General features: G+C 27.6%; 2 long non-coding RNA genes across 2 annotated transcripts; one reads left to right on the plus strand and one right to left on the minus strand.

Annotated features, from left to right (window-relative positions):
• Positions 1–696: 696 nt before the first annotated feature.
• LOC136083722 (uncharacterized) lies at positions 697–8,987 on the minus strand. The gene is made up of 3 exons (XR_010640019.1): positions 5,455–8,987; positions 1,180–1,250; positions 697–878 (listed from the first exon to the last, which is right to left on the minus strand). It is a non-coding gene; the product is annotated as an uncharacterized LOC136083722 (long non-coding RNA).
• A 6,974-nt stretch (positions 8,988–15,961) lies between these two features.
• Positions 15,962–19,140, plus strand: LOC136084260 (uncharacterized). Its single transcript, XR_010640436.1, has 3 exons — positions 15,962–16,177; positions 16,637–16,711; positions 18,482–19,140. It is a non-coding gene; the product is annotated as an uncharacterized LOC136084260 (long non-coding RNA).
• The last annotated feature ends 253 nt before the right edge of the window (positions 19,141–19,393 follow it).

Consider the following 19,393-nt stretch of genomic DNA (forward strand, 5'->3'; position numbering starts at 1 on the left):
GAAAAAAATTTATAAAAAAAAAAAGCTTTTCATTCTACAGCTTAGCATGATAGTTATACAAAAATATATACAAGCTGAATGTAATAAGTATAAGAAATCAAAAACAATATGCTGGTACCCAGTGAAAAAGCGCACATGGGATACGCGTGGATTTTTCCATATGTAATCCATGTGGGGATTATTATTTTGTCCCATGTGGGTTTCATATGGTAAATCCCACATGGATTCCATATGGTAAATCCCATATGGGATACGCGTGGGTTTTTACCATATGTAACCTATATGGGGATTATTATTTTGTCCCATGTGGGTTTCATATGGTAAATCCCACATGGGTTTTATGTGGTAAATCCTACATGGGATATAGGTGGAAAATACTACATGTTATAGATCTTAAATGCCACATATTTTAATCTAAATGGTATAAAAGTAGTCAATACTAGACAAATGAAAGTCCGAATGCTTCTATGATAATTTTTAAAATTCTTTTAATTTAAAATTTACTTAAATAGTAATTTAAAATTAATCATCAAAGCTTTCAAAGAGGCTTAACTTAATCTCGTATTTGCTACTTTATCCCATTTGGTATTCAAAATGTGTAGCATTTTTGATCTTTTACATGTGATGTTTTTCACATATAACCTATGTGGGATTTACATAAACTATTATGACGAAATTTTATAAAATTAAAAAACGTGTTGCAAAATGAATTTATTTTAAAATAAATGCTATTAATCAATACATCCAAAATGAATATTACAAAAATTATTTTTCTTTTGCGATTTACACGCCGTTTTTTGTCGATTGAATTAATTAAATCGCTTCGGCTTGCATAATACCAAGGTTTTTAGTATCTTCTAACTTTCTTCAAACATTTTCTAAAAAAAAAAAAAAAAAATACAAATATATACAAATATATATATATATATATATATATACATATATATATATATATATATATATATAAATTTATATATATATATATATATATATATATATATATATATATATATATATATATAGAGAGAGAGAGAGAGAGAGAGAGAGAGAGAGAGAGAAAGAGACAGAGAGATTTTAATAAGGAACCTTATTAGTCGAGCAATTTTAATTATTAGCCAGGTTGAAGTCATTAATGACTACAATATTTCACAAATAATTATTTCCTAATTTATTACTTACAATGACTAACGTATTATGGGTAATTTTACACATATTATGAGTAATGAGCTTGAACCCTTCGACCATATAAACTGATAGACACGCCGTAAGTGAAATATTTTGAAGCCAACATCTTTTAGCGCGTGACGTCACGTTTGGGCAGAAGAAAACGCGTTAGAAACGAAATAAAGCTTTAAGAAAAAGTTAAATGTAAAATTTTGTAGTAAACATTGTTATTGTTTTTTAAAATAATATTAAATTTATCATTTTATTATTTGTATCAACTTTTAATACATTCTTAGATTTCTTAGAATAGAAAACGTAACAGTTATGTTATGTTTTATTATACATTACATTAATATACAAAATAACTTCTTATTGATTCGAAAATAAAATTTGCTTTGTTAATACACTTCGTATACGTTTATTATGTCGTATATCGTTGATCGAGTCAGCTTTGTGGTGCAATCGTATCTTTAAATATTTAGCAATAATAATTTTGACTAAAGATATTATATGATTACCTTGAGGATCTTCATCAAACATATGATCATGCAAACAACTAAAAACAGATTTGTGCATATTACGCAAACATTTGATCACTAATATTTCTATTATGTCCCTTTTATTTAAACTATCTGTTTGCTCTAATATTCTGAATTCTGTTTCAGCCAACTTGCATATATAAATAACATCAGGTGATGCGTTTATAAGGCCAGTCTTTGGATTTAAGGTATACTGTTTCAGAGTCACAAGTGTAGAAGTATTTTCATCCGAAGTTAAGGCACAAATACAAGGATTACATTTTACCACTTGTTTAACTTGCCGAACTACAAACCCAGCAATATAGCTTACAACATCAACAACGTAAAAAGATAGTGTTTCAAATTTTGGAAGCTTATAATAAGCATGATCATTTAACTGAGACTGACTTTCAAAAATATCAATATCACCCCTTAAATTAGCATCTAAACATTGTATTCCCGATGGTATAATTTGAGACTTTCGGTTAGTACTTGCAGTTAAAATTGATATTGATGTTTGATCTAAGCAATTTGCATTTTGAGAACCAGTCACTTCACAATGAATTAAAAGACGTTTATACGCACTTTCAAATTGGCGAGCTGTTGGGTTGTTATTATGACCACCGCAACTACGAATAGCACTAAAAAAAACTTCAAGATGGTCTTGGGATAATTTATATGCTAAAACATATTTCAATATCGGTTCATTGCTATTAACATTTTCTTCATAAATTGACTTCAAAGAATTCAGACTAATTATCATGCCTAGAAAACCCATTTTTCTTCCTGTTGTATACATAAATTGTCCATCTGGTAATTCTCTAAGGCTTTTCAGATATTCAATTATTTGATCAATGCGTAAAAATATTTTTTCTTTGTTCCAACTTTGTATGCCACACTTCAAATTTTTTGCTAGTAAATTCCGACTATTTAAAATATCAAATGCATCATTAATGTTAGTAACAAAAATTTCAGTTGGTTCACTATTTTTAAAATTTAAAGGGTGGTTTGTTTGCCTTAAGTACATTAATGCTTTCGCCACACTTAAACTTAAAGTCTGAGCTGCAATTTTCACTTTCATTTTTTCTCGTACCCAGTCAATGTGTCGATTTCTAATTTTTGTAGCAAGGTGCAGACCTTCACTATTCTGTATATCTACTAATTTCTGCAAGTATGACCACTCTATAGGATTTCCATTAGTATCATAAATTGCTGGTCTACTTGCTAGTGCATTTCGTATGAGCTTTAACATGTGTGGAGGATCAGGAAAAATGTGTATTGGATGATTTGATATAGGATGAGGAAACCAAGTCTTCATGTTTTCAATAGAAATATTGGATCCTAAAAAATTTGCCATACTAATATTTGAAGCAGTTCCATCAAATGTAAGCGATATAATTTCTGCACCACTTTCATAAATAAACTGTAGACAACGTTTAACAATATTAGCTTTTTCAAATCCTCCTAAACCATCAATTAAAAAATATGCAACAGGAAGTTTCCAACGACCATTTACACAGTTTACCATAAAAACTAAAGCTTCTTTTGCTTCGGGTAAACTATCATCATTAATATCAGCACCAAAATCAATATAACCATAAAATTTATGGCCTGTCCATTCAATTTTTTTTCTAATGGCCATCTCATCTAGCATCAATGAACACACAACACGTTGACCAATTTTCTGAGCCTCTTTTACATTTCTATGAAGAGTAACTAAAGCTTCTTTACTAAATCCAGGCGAACAGTCAACACTTTCATACCATTTTTGTATCGTTCGTGGATGAGGAAGTGCATTATTAAATGTTTTCCTAACATAACTATATGCTTTAGCAGAATAAAAATTTAATGTTAAAGCAAAGCTTCGTAATTCTGGTGGGTAATGCTTTTTAACTTTTCCTTGTAAAATCCGACAAAATAACTGTTTTGTAGACTCAGACATAGTTCCCTGTAATTAAATAGATTAAATAAATTGATATAACAATAATATATTTTTACTTTATAACCCAATCAAGTAAAATGGGGCATTATTGATTGGGATATCAAGATGATAGCATAGTAAAAAGCCAAACAGATTTTATGTAAATGACACACAACAACCCAAACACACACACTTGTTAAAATAGTTAAAATCAAAAGAAGAGTCATACACCAAATTATTACAATAGCATTACAATCATAACTACAATTATTACTGTTATGACAAATACAATAATTAACTCATTGCTATTCCTACCGTAATTATAATGAACTAAATTTTTTCCTAACTGTTATCTAATGATTAATGTAGTAAATTTTTAATAATAAAAACTTACTAAATTAAAACCATATTTCAACAGTAGGTTGACTAAAACATAATAATCCCAAAGGTATAACTTAAATAAGTAAAAATATTTAAAATAATTAAATAAAAAAATAAAATAAGAAAGTCACAAATATAAGTATATTTAACAACTACTCATAATAAAAATTTATATCATACCATTAGTGTAGTTGATATTTCTTCAGAAATCATACTTTTTGATTTAAGATGACTAAGGAATGAATGTAAGTCTTTAATCCTTTTTATTAGACGACGCTTGGATTGCTGTAGCATTTTAATTGTCTTTTTTTTAGCAGCAAGTTTACTAATAGTTAATTTTATAAACTTTTTACTGTTTTCTGGTGTTACCATATCATTTTCATCAAAATCACCAATATACCGTTTACCATTAGTTTTAGGATTGATTTGACATTTTTGAACATTAATGTTCCTAAAATATAAAGGTGTTATATGCCACAAAAAGTAAACTCAAACATTTAAATCAATATATGCCATTGCAAAAGGATTAGTTAAATTAAAGTTACTGTATTGAATCATTGGTGATATTATTGTTAACATTAATGATATAATTGTCAATATTATTGTTCCTAAAAATATATAGGTATTATGTTACAAAAAGTAAACTTAAAAAATTTTAAATCAATATATGCCATTGCAAAAGGATTAGTTACATTAGACTTACTGTATTGAATCATTGGTGATATTATTTGAAATAATACTTTGTCTGTTTTTTGGTGGTTTTCTAGAAAAAGAACTTTTTCTTAAATGTGTTGGGAAATCAAATATAGAAGGAATTGCATCAGTTTTTAGTTTCTTTTGTGAACTCCACGGACTACCTTCATAACAGTCACTTGTGAAATGTCTACCACAAAGTTTAGACTGTTTACTAGGAGTAAAACCATCCCTCCGCATAACTTGTATCCATTTTCTCCTCAATTCCAGATCTTTCGGAAAACTACCAACAAAAAAAAATATTAAATAGGTATATTAAATTAATATATTATTTAAATTCGAAATATAACGTAGGATCTAAGCAAAGATTTATTTGTAGCAACTTACCCATGAAAAGAAACCCCTTTTGTATATCTTTGAGTGCAATTATATGCAGAACAAGATAAAACCATGATCTATATAATATACCTATATTCTATTTGAAAATTAAAATTTAAACAAAATAATATACATAAGAAATATTAAAACTTTAAAAGTGTTAAATACATCAAGCTATTTTCGCCCTAAACCGATATTATAAATCGTTGAATGCCCAAACGTGACGTCACGCGCTGAAAGATGTTGGCTTCAAAACTTTGTGAATATTAATTTACGCTAAGGCGTGTCTATCAGTTTATATGGTCGAAGCTTGAACCCATGAGGAGAATCCTGAAAAAAAGTGATCAATTAGGATAAGTAGTTAAACAAAAAAACAAAAACAAAAATGTAAAAACCTACTTTTTCAATGATGTAGACCTTGGGTGCAATAGCCACTGGATGCAAAAGTATCTTTACTTTTTCGTCACACAGACGGCCTTCTATAATAACAGGCCTTGACATCGCGCAAAATGCCGTAAAAACTGAAGGCCGATTAAACTTTCACTTTTACTTATATTGATATATTTTTATATTAGGTAGGGTGTAATGGCAGTCTATGTTTTCTAATAATAATCTCTAGTAAAGACGGAAATATAAAAAGAAAACCAAAAAGATGTTAAAAGATAATCATATTTTTCGTATTTCAAATTTCATTAAGAATATTTATGTAATATTAAATAGTATCAATAACAAGCAGAACCATAACAAAGTATATATCTATATATTAAAAAGATAACTATTTTTAATTTTTTTTGCTAAAAATGGTAACAATAAAAATCACCAACAATAAAAAACACCAACAAAAGTTGATTCAAGCAAAAAAAAAGTTTTATCAATATATCTCAACAGGGTAAATATTTACAAATCCAAACATATTGAAAGACATATAGGCTAATGAGAAAATAAAAACATAACAAGTAAATAGCATAATTAATTACAAAACTAATTTTCACATAAATTATGATAGCTTTAGTATTTTGGGAGTGGTAATTAGTGAGTAATTCTTTAGCAGAATATTAGAATATACTCTGCATTGTTTTTTTGTGATTTTAAATTAATATTTAGCAGCAATGAACTAAAACTGAGTAACACAAAATGTTCTGCATAAAGGGTCAGTAGCACCTTGAAAAAAAAAAGCAAAATAATGACCATTAGAAAAGAGCATCAAAAGGAATTTCAAGTCTGCCTCTGTTAAGGCTATACAGATAACTTCCACATTTATAAAATTAATTGGTAGAATCATCATAAATTTTTATTTCACTTTTTTGCACATAGCCAGCTATGTAAACTATAGCCACTAATGTAGATTTATTAACTGAGCTTTCAAGATCATGTATATTATCCAGAAGTTCTTTTTCATCAGTAGAAATATCTCTAAAACATATGTCACAAGTATGACCATCGATACCATCAACAGGAATGTCAAGTTGCAATATCAATTTAGTAAGTTGAATATTAATTTTTTCAATTACAGATTTAGCGTTTATAAAGTAAGTACCTCCAGATCCCTGTCAAAGCTTAGAAAAAGCTTTTTCAAGTGGATCTGTTGAAAACCAACCTAATAAGACATACTTTGCTCCATTACTCAACAAAGTTTCTACAAGATCAATAAAGCCATAACATGAATGCGCTATTGAATTGCTAGTATCTAGCGTAAGCTGTTTTACACGCTTACCTGTAGGTTTCATAAAATTTGACAGTTCAGCAATATCTCGTAGCAGTTGTAACTGTTGATCACCAACTGAGTGGATTTCTTTGCATAATTCATTTCTAAACCGAATGCCAGCACCAGGTGCTTTGACATTAACAACATTCGAAAAAAAATTATTTTTTCAATAAATACATCAGTACCTTCAAATGCTTTATTTTCAATCTCTGGATGCGTTCTTAATGCAGCTACTGTTTCTTTGCAAAAAACAGACAAACAAAACTTTACAGATTGTCTCTCTATTGGTTTTGGATAAACTGATTTAGCTGTAAGTTTAGAGAGTTTAAAAAGACTATTGCACTCAGCTTTATATATAGTTTCAAACAATCATATAAACTTCGTCGCATAGCAAAATACTTATATGCTCTACATATAATATCTGGAGTATATAAAACTTCACCAACATTAACTTTTCTCATAGCATTAAGGTGTTCGAATAGAATATTTAACTGAAGCGAACTTTCTTTATTTTTTAAAAATCCAACTGCTTTAAATAAAGCTGATTTTGTTTTTATTAACTTTAATTTGTTTACAGCTAAAGATGAAATATTACAAGTTGTGCCATTATGGTTAATAACAAATGAATAATCATTGAAAATTATTAAAATAAATAATGGAACACCAAGTTTGTACATTTTTGATTGCATGTGTAAACTTTTTTTATTAAGCTGGAAAACAATAACATCGTTATTATCACTTAACAAAGATTGAATATCGTCAAATATAAGTTCATCCTCTTATAGAAAATCATTTAACTCATTTGGTAAAATGCTTTGAAAACCGCTTGAAGTTACAGTTTTTCTAACTTAACTTGCTGGTGTGGCTAAACAACTAGGCGTAAAATTTTAAAAACAGATGGTGGGTTTAAAAGTCGTTGCTTCCCATATTTGCTTTCAAAAGGTGCTTCATTTGGCCAATGAAGTTGACATACTGCTGTATAGTCTGTAACAATAAAACCAGTTCTTGGGATAGCTTCACTACATCTTTTTCTCTCCTCTAGATTCTTCGGGACATTATAAATTGATATTTTTGTTGTAGTTGAGTATTGATATTGTAGTTGTATAAATTGATATTTTTGTTGTAGTTGAGATAGTTCGACTTGCAAAGAGATACACAGCATTTTAAAGGCATTTTAATTATTAAAAAAACTTACCGTTAGTTTGACAATACTATTATCTTACAATGTAACGCCTTGAACCTTACAACATTATCGTCTTGAAGTTGCAATATCTAATTTATAAACCAATCAAATTTGAAAGATTTATTAAAAAAGCATGAACACAAACTTTCGTCTAATGTTAAAAGATGAAAATGTAAACACAGTTTTAGGAATTGGCCTTCAATTTAACAACTTTGTTGCGCGATGTCAAGGCCTGTTATTATAGAAGGCTGTGGTCACACATAATATAATATTCTGAAACTAATAAACAAACATCTAAATTTCTATAAGTAAATTTATTCTTTGATCATTGCCTTCATATCCTATCTTATTTTCATATCATAATCTATTATGGTATTCTTTATATAACATATCACAACAATGTTATTAAATTTGTGATGTTCAAATATCGTATGAACATTCTCTAACATGTTCATATGATATTTGAATATAGTTCTTGAGTATATTATCTGCAAACAATTAACTGATGCAAGTTCAAATGTTGTCAAAAACCAAGCATGCATGCATGGGACACTGCAGTGTCCTACAAAGAAATGCTGGTTTGAAAGTCAAATTTTCTTTATTAAAAAAAAAAAAAAAATAGGAGGGACATATGGAGGTTTCTGTAACTTTTTATGCTCCAAAACTTTTAACTTTATATATAATAAAGTTCATAAAACTTTAGGGACTTACAAAGTGCATTGAGGAACAAAAACAGGATATTTACAGAAACTTTTCCATTTTTAATCTGGAGTACCACAGTGTAATTGGGAATAAAGTCTCTGGGTCCAGTATTCAAAGTAATACGATCTAAAGTAATATATAAATTAAATTAAATGCTTTAAAATTCATGCAGTTATACATATAACTCCTGATAGTTAACTATATGTATAACTAGTTATACATAATATTTATTATATAAACTTATTTTTTAAGGTTATGCTTGAACAAACTAGTACCAATTAATTCAAATTCAAGATTTAGTTCAAGTTCAGGTTCTTATTTGTTCATTGTTTTTTCACTATTTTATATTTATTTGTTCAGATTTGTTAACTAGTACTTATTCTTACTACAGTAAGAATGTTTATCATTGTTGAACGTGATATGATTAGTAACTTAATTTTACTTTCAACATATTTTGACAACACCCTTTACATTTTAAATGATGACAGTTTTACTTTTCTATTGATGTTAAATTTATTACGTTTCAATAACTCAGATTGAATTTTAACTGAATTATTGTAAGCTTTGTAGGGGTTTGTAGTATATTAAATGGTGTTATAAATAAAGTAAAAAGAATATGATATATATATATATATATATATATATATATATATATATATATATATATATATATATATATATATATATATATATATATATATATAGTATTTAGGCTATGGGATCATCCATAAATGATGCCAGTAGATAGAGGGGCAGTGTGAGTTTAACAATAATTGACAATGGGGAGGGGAAGTTGAGACCAAAATAATGTCAATTAAAAAATTGAATTAAAAAAAAAAGTAACATATTTAATTTAAAAAAAAAGTAAAACAATATATGCTAGCTATGAGCAGGTTTTAGAGGTATTTACACCAACAATGTCTAAAAACTTCTTGCTTTTGTTGCTTAAAACTGTAGTACTGTTGAGAATAAATGTATAATTGAACCAGAAAAAAATTGATGGTATATGCATTTTTTATATTATATTAACAATTCAGATATACCATCATAATATGATAACAAAAACTGACATCATTTTCAATGGGAGATGGCAAAAAATTGACTGAGTTTGATAAAGGGTGAAGGTGTTCAATAAACGGGTCATCATCTGACATCATTATGCATAGATGACCCTATGATTTAGGTAAAATAAGTAATCAATTTGCCATATTTCTCTTAAGAAAGTGTAAGAAAAAAGCATTGTTATGCTGATAACCTACCTATTGAGCAAGCTTTGACCACCTATTTTATAAATTTGAGAGACAGAAGTGGAAGTGCGAATCGCAAAAGAACTAATAACAATGCTCTAAATTGATTTTAACTTTGTCGACTAACATTAATATAGTATTTAGAAATAATAAATGAAGTTTACATGATTTTTATAATTTGTATTTACATCCATTAATTATCAGTTGTCAGTCTCTATTTTATAAAATGAATTATATATATATTTGTATATATATATATATATATAAATATATATATATATATATATATATATATATATATATATATATAAATATATATATATATATATATAAATATATAAATATATAAATATATATATATATATTTGTATATATATATATATATATATATATATATACATATGTATATATGTATATATATGTATATATATGTATATATATATATATATATATATATATATATATATTATTTTTACTTTATTTACAACACGATTTGATATACAACAAACCCCTACAAAGCTTACAATAATTCAGTTAAGATTCAATCTGAGTTATTGAAACGTAATAAATTTAACATCAATAGAAAAGTAAAGCTGTCATCATTTAAAATGTAAAGGGTGTTGTCAAAATATATTGAAAATAAAATTAAGTTACTAATAAAATCACATTCAACAATGATAAACATTCTTACTGTAGTAAAAAATAGTACTAACTGATAAATTTGAACAAATAAATATAAAATTAACAAAAACAATGAATAAATAAAAACTTTAACTTGAACTTTAACTAAATCTTGAATTTGAATTAATTGGTACTAATTTGTTCAAGCATAACCTTAAAAAATAAGTTTTTATAACAAATTATATGTATATCTAGTTATACATATAGTTAACTATCAGGAGTTGTATGTATAACTATATGCATTTTAAAGCATATTATTTTATTTAAACATTACTTTAGATCATATTACTTTGAAAACTGGAGCCAGAGGCTTTATTCCCAATAACACTGTGGTACTCCAAACTAAAAATTGAAAAGTTTCTGTAAATATTCTGTTTTTGTTCCTCAATGTAGTTCGTAAGTCCTTTAAGTCTTAAGGACCTTATTATATCTAAAATTAAAAGTTTTGGAGCATAAAAAAAGTTACAGAAACCCATCTCCATCCTACTTTTTTTTTTTTAATAAAGAAAATTGGGAATTCTTCGAGTTTCAAACCTGCATTTCTTTGTGGGACACTGCAGTGTCCCATGCATGCAAGATTGGTTTTTGACAACATTTCAACTTGCATCAGTTAATTGTTTGCAAATAACTAACTCAAAATCTAAATTCAAATAACTATTATATTATCCTAATAATACGTCTATTTGCACATATCTTAATCTTTTTTCTATTAAGAAAGATAAACATTATTCGTGGTACTTACATACTTGCTTGCCATTCTCTCTATTAATATAAAATATTTTCACACAATATAAACGTAACGCAATGCAATGTCGATTTAAAAATTTTTTTTTTAGTTTTTTTTTTAGTTACCAGCTTTCAAATTAATTCCCATACAAATCCCACAGGAAACCCACGTGGGATTTCCCATGTGTGTAAATACCATATGGTTCCCATATGTAACCCATGTGGGATTACCCACATGGGTTTAAGATGACAAATTTCCATACGGATACCACATGGGAAAATCCGTCCCACGTAAATCCCATCAATCCCACACGGAACCCACGCGTAACCCATGTGGGACGCGGTTTTATTTTTCACTGGGTAGTTGTAACTCTTTTTTTCTTTCTATTTTCTTGAGGAATATTCTATTGTTCTGTAGCCTTTGTAATGAATAGCATGATTCCAGCACCAAGTAAAGTCTTCAATTAAAAATAGAATCTAAGAACTTGACAGGTCTGTAAATTCGAGCTAAATATAGTATTCAATAATATACTGCATTTATATTATATTAAATTGAGATAAAATCTTGATAGGTATATTACAACTAAAATAAATTTAAAAAAATTGTTTCCCATCCACAGCAAGATTTTTGTTGTTTTCTCTTTAGAAAATATAATCGTCAATAACGCAGACCAGACAGTTTACGGAGATATCCCGATTATTTTTTTTTATTTTGATTATTTTTGATTCTGATAACCTTTGAACCAGGCTGCAAGCAACCACTATTAAGTTGGGAATTACAAGAGAAAAAGAATAGAGTTATAAGATATGCTTATCCTTTGCTAATATGATTATAATTATATGAGCAAGGATCGGTTGACAAAAGATTTAAGTTGAATGTTGTCGGTCGTAAGTTTAAATTTATAACTGAATAACAGCAATTTTTTAAAAAGAATTTTAACTACGATGAATAAGATATCGCTTATTTATTGTAGTTTGCGTGTTATTTATGAATGAATAAATGGGTAATTTAATTGAATTAAGATGCGTTTATTATATATGTATAAAATACAAAAATACAAAATTTTATCGCACATGTTAGCAATGAGAATTTTATACGTAAGACTTATGACGATTTGAACAATTAAATATCTTGTCACTAAAGATCTTTTAATGGTTACATCATCAACAAAAAGAAGGAATACGTTATTAGGCAGCAGGTGTTTTTTATCGTAAGGGTGAAAAGTTTTTCATTTAGTTTTATCAATTTTTAATGATATTTTGCTTAATTTAAACTATTCAAAAATTTTGACTAGCTCAATGTTCATATTGCTAAAACGTGTCATAATGTCATTGTGAGAGAGAAATAAATTAGAATCATTAGCAAATATAACATTCATTAGGTTTGATGCTTATATAATAAAGTTCCTTGTGTGTTTCAAATGTAGTATTTCATACATACCAGACGACACGTTCTAACCTGCATAAACAAGTTGCTTTCGATTATTTAGGTAACATTTTAGCCAAATTATTATGTTATCTATATTTTCCACATCTGATGTTAGAGAGCTTTTTTATAAATATGTAGGTTTTTTAGCTTCTTTCGTTTTAGCTGATTTGAAAGAGCTTTTTTAAATGTGTTGATTTTTTACGTTCTTGTATCTCATCTGATGTGAGAGAGCTTATACCAAAATGTGTTGATGTCTCAAGTTCTTATGTTTTTTCAATCCTCTTAACTTTCTCAACTTGCTTTGTTGTTAATGAAGGTGAAAACGCCTTAGTTCTCTTTTCATTAAAAAAAACAAATTCTGTTTTTGGCAAAAACATGCACTGCATTTGTTTAAGTATTAAAACATGGATTTTTTAAAAGCTAATCTTACCGCATCCCTTGAAATGCCATTCTCAACTTGTTCCTCTCACCTTGTTCTTTGTGATTCGTGTTTTGGGGTTAAAGAATAAAGAGAGGGTTGTAACCATAATAAAAGCCTTCTCAGCTGTCGTGGTCCTCTCGACATAGGAGAGATAAATAAAATTAAAAAAAAGTATTACTTTGCGAATAAATTATAAAAAATAAAAGCTGAAAAAGCAGTAACTCTAAAGTTCTCACTGATAATTCAGAAAGAAAAAAGTGCAAAAGACTTATCATTTGCGCAAAACGAAACTTAAAAATAAAAAAACTTTCAGTTATAAAGAATTACAAAATTAAGAAATTTAAAAACTAAACTAAATTAATAATACTTTAATCTATGATGGGCAGCCAAAAAATTACTTACAATTGCAAAAAATATCAAATCATTTTATAATCTTTTTTTTTTACTCTTGTATCATATTTTCATATTAATATTGGTGCTATAAGTTTAAATAATTATTTTGTTTTAAAAAGTTAAATACTATTTTAAACATTAATACTATTTATTTAAGAAAATGTTACGTTTATTTAAGAAAATGTTAAATCACATGTTAATCAATAGGAAGAATCACAAAATGTTTTTGAGTATTTGGTTAAGCCACTTTTTGCTTCGTAACTGCTTCTATTCTTTTTAGCATACTTTGAATTCAATTTTTTACATTTGCTTTTAATTCCTGATCAATATGCCAGACATTATTTAGTGTCTCTATGAGGGACCGGCGGGAGTAGATGTCACGTGTTGGGTTGACATAGAAGAAACTACGACAAAAAAAAAAAGAGGTCTTCGTTTTTTGAAATTCGCCGACTGCCTAGCTTCCTTGTCAACATTTGCCGACTGACTTGTCAAGGGTCAAATTTTCCAACTAAATAAACAAAAAATTTATTGATGAGGGGTGGAGGGATGAAGGAGGAGTGTGTCTCAAACACCCCCGCACCCTCTACTTTGCGCCGGCTAATCTCTATGAGACTTTTTTTTTTTCATTATAATTTCGTATCAAATTTTCTGTTTTTAAAGTTCCCAGGCATTCTCAAATGAGCTTTAGTCGAGTTTAAGAAATAACAGGCCGCGACAAAACAATAACATTTTTTGACTATTCTGTCAGACTATTTTTTGAAATATCTTGTCACTGATTTAGCTTTATGACACAGAGCAGAATCATCCATAAAAATCATTTGGTTGGATTATTAAACCATTCATGCAACTGAGGAATTATTTTGGTAGCAAATACTTTCTAAAATTTATCCTGGTTCATCTTCCCTTCAAGAACATAAAGAAGGCCAAATCACATATAACTTAGCCCTTATCACATATAACTAACGATACAATCTCAGAGGTTTTACCGTCTCTTTAACACAGTAGGGGTTATATTTTTCTTCTTTCCGGCATCTAACAAAAGAAGGCATATAATATTATTTCGAATTGGGACTCATCTGACAAAATAACTGAAAATAATAATGAAATAAATAAAAATAGCATTGTAAAAACTCATATAAATGTCTTAATCAGTGATACGGTTGCAATAAAGTATATACTTACACTTTCCCAATCTTCAGCAGACATATGTATATATTATTAAACCCAAATGAGACGTTTTAACTTTATTTGCTGGAGTAAGCTTAGATTTCTTTGTGGGTCTGCAGCATAAAATCCCAGTTCTGCTATTCAATTTCTTGTAGTTCTCTAAGGATTCTTGACACCGACCTCTTGGATGATTTTATTAATTACTTTAGTATCTTTTCTTCGGTTTCAAATGCAAATATTACAAATTGTCCATTTGTAATAATTGTAAATACAAAATGCCAATCATACCCTACACGCATAATGCGCGGTCTCCCACATTTTCCACATCTTGCACTTCATATGGGTACTTTTTATTAGGTTTTTCTTTTATTCTGCTTTCCGCCATCATTGAAACATTAAATACATATGAAACTTTTTTTTGGGAGTGATTTGAATAGTTAATTATGAAATTTGTATGCAGCCAAGATAACAATATTGCATTGAATATGTGAAAGAGCGCATTTTGCAGGTTTTTTCATATTGTAGCTTATCAATGCTAAAAATTGCAACAATTCTTTATAAATGTTACAAATTAAAAAATAAAATCTTTATTTGCGAGATAATGTCATATACATTTTTTGATAATATTTGAAAAATTATCAAGATGCTTGAATCACAAAAACAAAAAAACATGTAACACCTTGGTGAAGATAACCGTTTTTATTTTTAAATTGCTGTATGGAAAAACAAAATTTATAAATAAACTAAATCTTTTTTTTAATTTTGTTAAAAAATGTTAGGCTTCATAAAATGCATATACAATTATTACGAATTTTTTTTTTCTTTCTATCTACAAACCTACTGAAACAAAAAAATTGAACAAAAAATAATCTGACTTAAAAATATCTAAATGACTTAAAAACTTTTTAATTTGTCTAATTCTGACAAAAGACTAAACTGAAAAACAGTCATGAAAAAAAAAAAACTGAGGTAAAAATAACTTGAACTAAAAAATAATTTTCTATAATAAATGATTTGATATTACAAAAAAACAAAATAATTACAAATATATTTAACATTATTTAATATATTTAACATTATAAAATAGTAATAAATATATTTAAAATGTTACTTAAATTTGATTCTTATTTAAAATCATTATTTATTTTTCACTAAAAAATTAGACGTTGATAAATAACGTCAAATTCGATTATCATGTAAAGTTACAATGTATTTGTTTATCATTCGAAATTCAAAAATCGCGATTAGGATTTTTAGGATTAAAGATTTTTAAAACGAGTTTTGAAAATGTTTTTCGATTTTTTAAAGAAAAGTACGACTTTATAAAGAATAAATTCAAAGAAGTTAACATCTTAAGAAAAAAAAGAATTTTTAACAAATAAACAATGTATACCAATGTTGGTAAAATATGATATAAGAAGTTTTGAAGAGATTACAAACAGTTCTTATTACTCTACTATAAGATGTGGTATTAATAATAAATTTTTATTTCCAGCAAAAGTTTACTGAAATTGAAGTGCGTGAGGTTAATAAATTAACCTCTCGTACTTCAATTCCAGTAATCTTTTGAATGGCCTGATACTGTCAACATTGCTTATAAGCAACGTTGACAGTATAAGGCAATTCAATTGCGATTACGTGAACAATAATTTTGATTCTTTTGTGGTTTGTCCAGAAACTTCGGCCAGGTACAAATTTTAGAAATAGTTTCATAATTTTTGTTGAAACTCTGTTTTAAATTTTACCGCGCATGTTTTTTATAATTTATAAATAGATTAAAATATTTAATACATATTTTTTATTTATATTATTCAAAAATAAATATTACGTAGAATAAATGTTTAAACTTTCATAAAAATGTGCTTATTTTTTTTTTGTTAACCTTTTACATGTCTGTCTTTAATAAATATTTTTTTTAATTTAAAAGAGGACTCTGGGTAAAGCGCCACCAACCAGTCGGATGTTGGACCAATCCATTACTTTATTTAATATCTGATAAAAGGTATTTGAGCTTTTTGTACCTGTTTTTATAATATAATTCATAAAGTGGAATGTAATTAAGCTAAATACTTTATGTTGTAGTTTTCTTTAAGCATTTTTAATATTACTTAAATTACATGGACCATATCTAATCTAAAAGCTAGATTATACTTTTATATCACTCAGGTAACTATCAGTTTTTAATTTATTACCTTGAGTTTAACCACAAATAGTTGCACACTTATTAGCCTATTTTTTCTTTTTATATTACCCGAACTATCATTTTTTTATCATTTTACTCAATATTTTGTTATCTAACTATATTATTTTATTGTTTTTGTATGGTGCGATAATTTTAGCCATTAATAAACCAGCGGCTAAATTGACTTGTTTTTATCATAGACCATTGTTTTATCATTTGTTTAGGATGACTAAAGCGTGAGTTACTGTTCAGCCTATCCCTGAGTCCAAAAATTTTATTCCTCCTACAAAATAGTCTTTCATTTATGATTTTCGCCGAATGACATCATCTTCAGTCTACTTCTATTTTCACAACTCCCAGGTCTACGTAACTGGACGGCTCCGTTGGTCACTTTTTGCGACCATTGTGTCGCATAAACAAATAAATTTAATAATTGTGGCTGGTGAGCCCCAAATTTTTTCAATGTACACCACAATGACAAACCGGCATTAGGCTATTCCGCTGGATGTGGTTACGGCGCCTAATAACCTAATGAGCACGCTTACACTCACGCACACGTTCATTCAAAAGCTCCACAATGCACGTTGGATCAGCGCTCGCTGACTATGTGCTCTGATCTAAAATCTCACTCCATAGCACATCATTACACACCACCTTGGAAACATAACGAGACCATACGAGAAGACAAAACGGTACATACTTATGCAGTACACCCTCACACCTGTAGACATAAACAGTCTTTGAAATCAGTATATCAAATATTTGTTCTTTATTATATACTTTTGTTCAAAAAATTTTATGACCTTATCCTTGCATATTTATTCAGATTTGTGTTGTAATGTGTGAATGACACTACATATTTGTGAAAAGTATAACAGCGCGAAAACATTTTACAAAAATACGTATTAGCGTATTTTTCTAACAAATGCATTCTTGGTTGGAATGTACTGAACTATTTTACTAGATAAGTTTAGACATAATACGATCTCTAGGTTTTTTTTCTATCTAGTTTTCTTGATCTGACGTCGCTAAGTTAGTTTGTTGTGGTTTGCACTATACAGTGTTTACTAACATTCTTTTGGTCGTTTTGTCAACAATATTATTTATATAATAACGTTACATTTTTCAGTGGTTATAAGCTATTAGTAAAAAATCGCATTTATTGTTAAAAATCCTTAATAGCGATTAAGGATTTTTAAAATGAGTTTTGAAAATATTTTTCGATCTTTTAAAGGAAAGTGCGACTTTATAAAGAATAAATTCAAAAAAGTTAACATCTTCGGAAAAAAAAGAATTTCAACAAATAAATAATGTAAAGCAATGGTAAAATATGATATAAGAAGTTTGAAGAGATCACAAGAAGTTTTGAAGAGATGCTGTCGGCGTTGCTTATAAATAAGTTTTCTCCCTTATATGATTTCTTCCTTTTATGTATATAAAGTTTCTCGCGGAAACTAAGATTACAAACTTCTGATGTTTGGTTGTAGGGCTTACATCGTGCTATTATTTTCTATTTAAAAACAGGTTTTATATTTTTTGATTTAAGCTTCCATATTTTTTTGGAAAGTTCAGTGTCATTTTTATATTTAGGTGAATTGAAAGACTGAAGATGGTTGGCATATCTTAATTTAAATGTGGTTTCACTCATACCGAAATAAACTTTATCTTTGAATTGAGGGTCTTCAGAACTTACAGTAGCTTGGTATACGACATTGCTAGAAAGGCATTGGTTATTTAACGGATAAATTTTTTTTGTCTATGCAGTTGCATTTTTTTGATGTTTTATTTTTAATGCTTTGTAAAATTTTGTTGTTATGTGCATTTATTAAAGACTTGACATTAGGCATGAAACTATAGCTAACTTTAATTTAGTTTCGATTAAAAATTTTATGAAGCCTGTGTCCTACTGGAAAGTGTTGGTCAGTTAAAGCTAAGAAGCAATTTCCAATTTTAGTTTCAACATTTTTGCTAAACGGGGGGTATATACTACCACTAGGAAGATTGCCATCCAAGGTTAAGGAGCTCCTATCTCTGTCAGGTCACCATACTATAAATTACATTTATTATATATATACATGTAATTATACATATAATACATATAATTTATAGTAAAAAAATGTAATGTGTATAATATGTATTTATAGAAAATACATATGATACACATTAATTAGTTTTTTTAAATATCTGATTTCGTTCTTTGGTTGACTAAAAAAAAACAAAGATTTTATTAAACAATATTTAATAACAATATATACCTCAATTTTAAAATTTTAAAATTTCAATATCTCAAAAAGTTTGCAATTTGCTAAAAAAACAAATAGTCATATCTAAAACATGACCAATTTGATTGCTATAAATTAAATTATAGCAAATACATTTATGTAAATTTATTTAAAAAATTTATGTTATTTCTTAGTAAAAGTTTTATTTTAATTATAATTATTATACAGGAGTTCTGCTTTGTTCTTCCAAATAGTTAAACTACTATTATTATTTATTGTT

Source organism: Hydra vulgaris, chromosome 08, assembly GCF_038396675.1.
Source record: "Hydra vulgaris chromosome 08, alternate assembly HydraT2T_AEP".
In the NCBI taxonomy this organism is placed as follows: Eukaryota; Metazoa; Cnidaria; class Hydrozoa; order Anthoathecata; family Hydridae; genus Hydra; species Hydra vulgaris.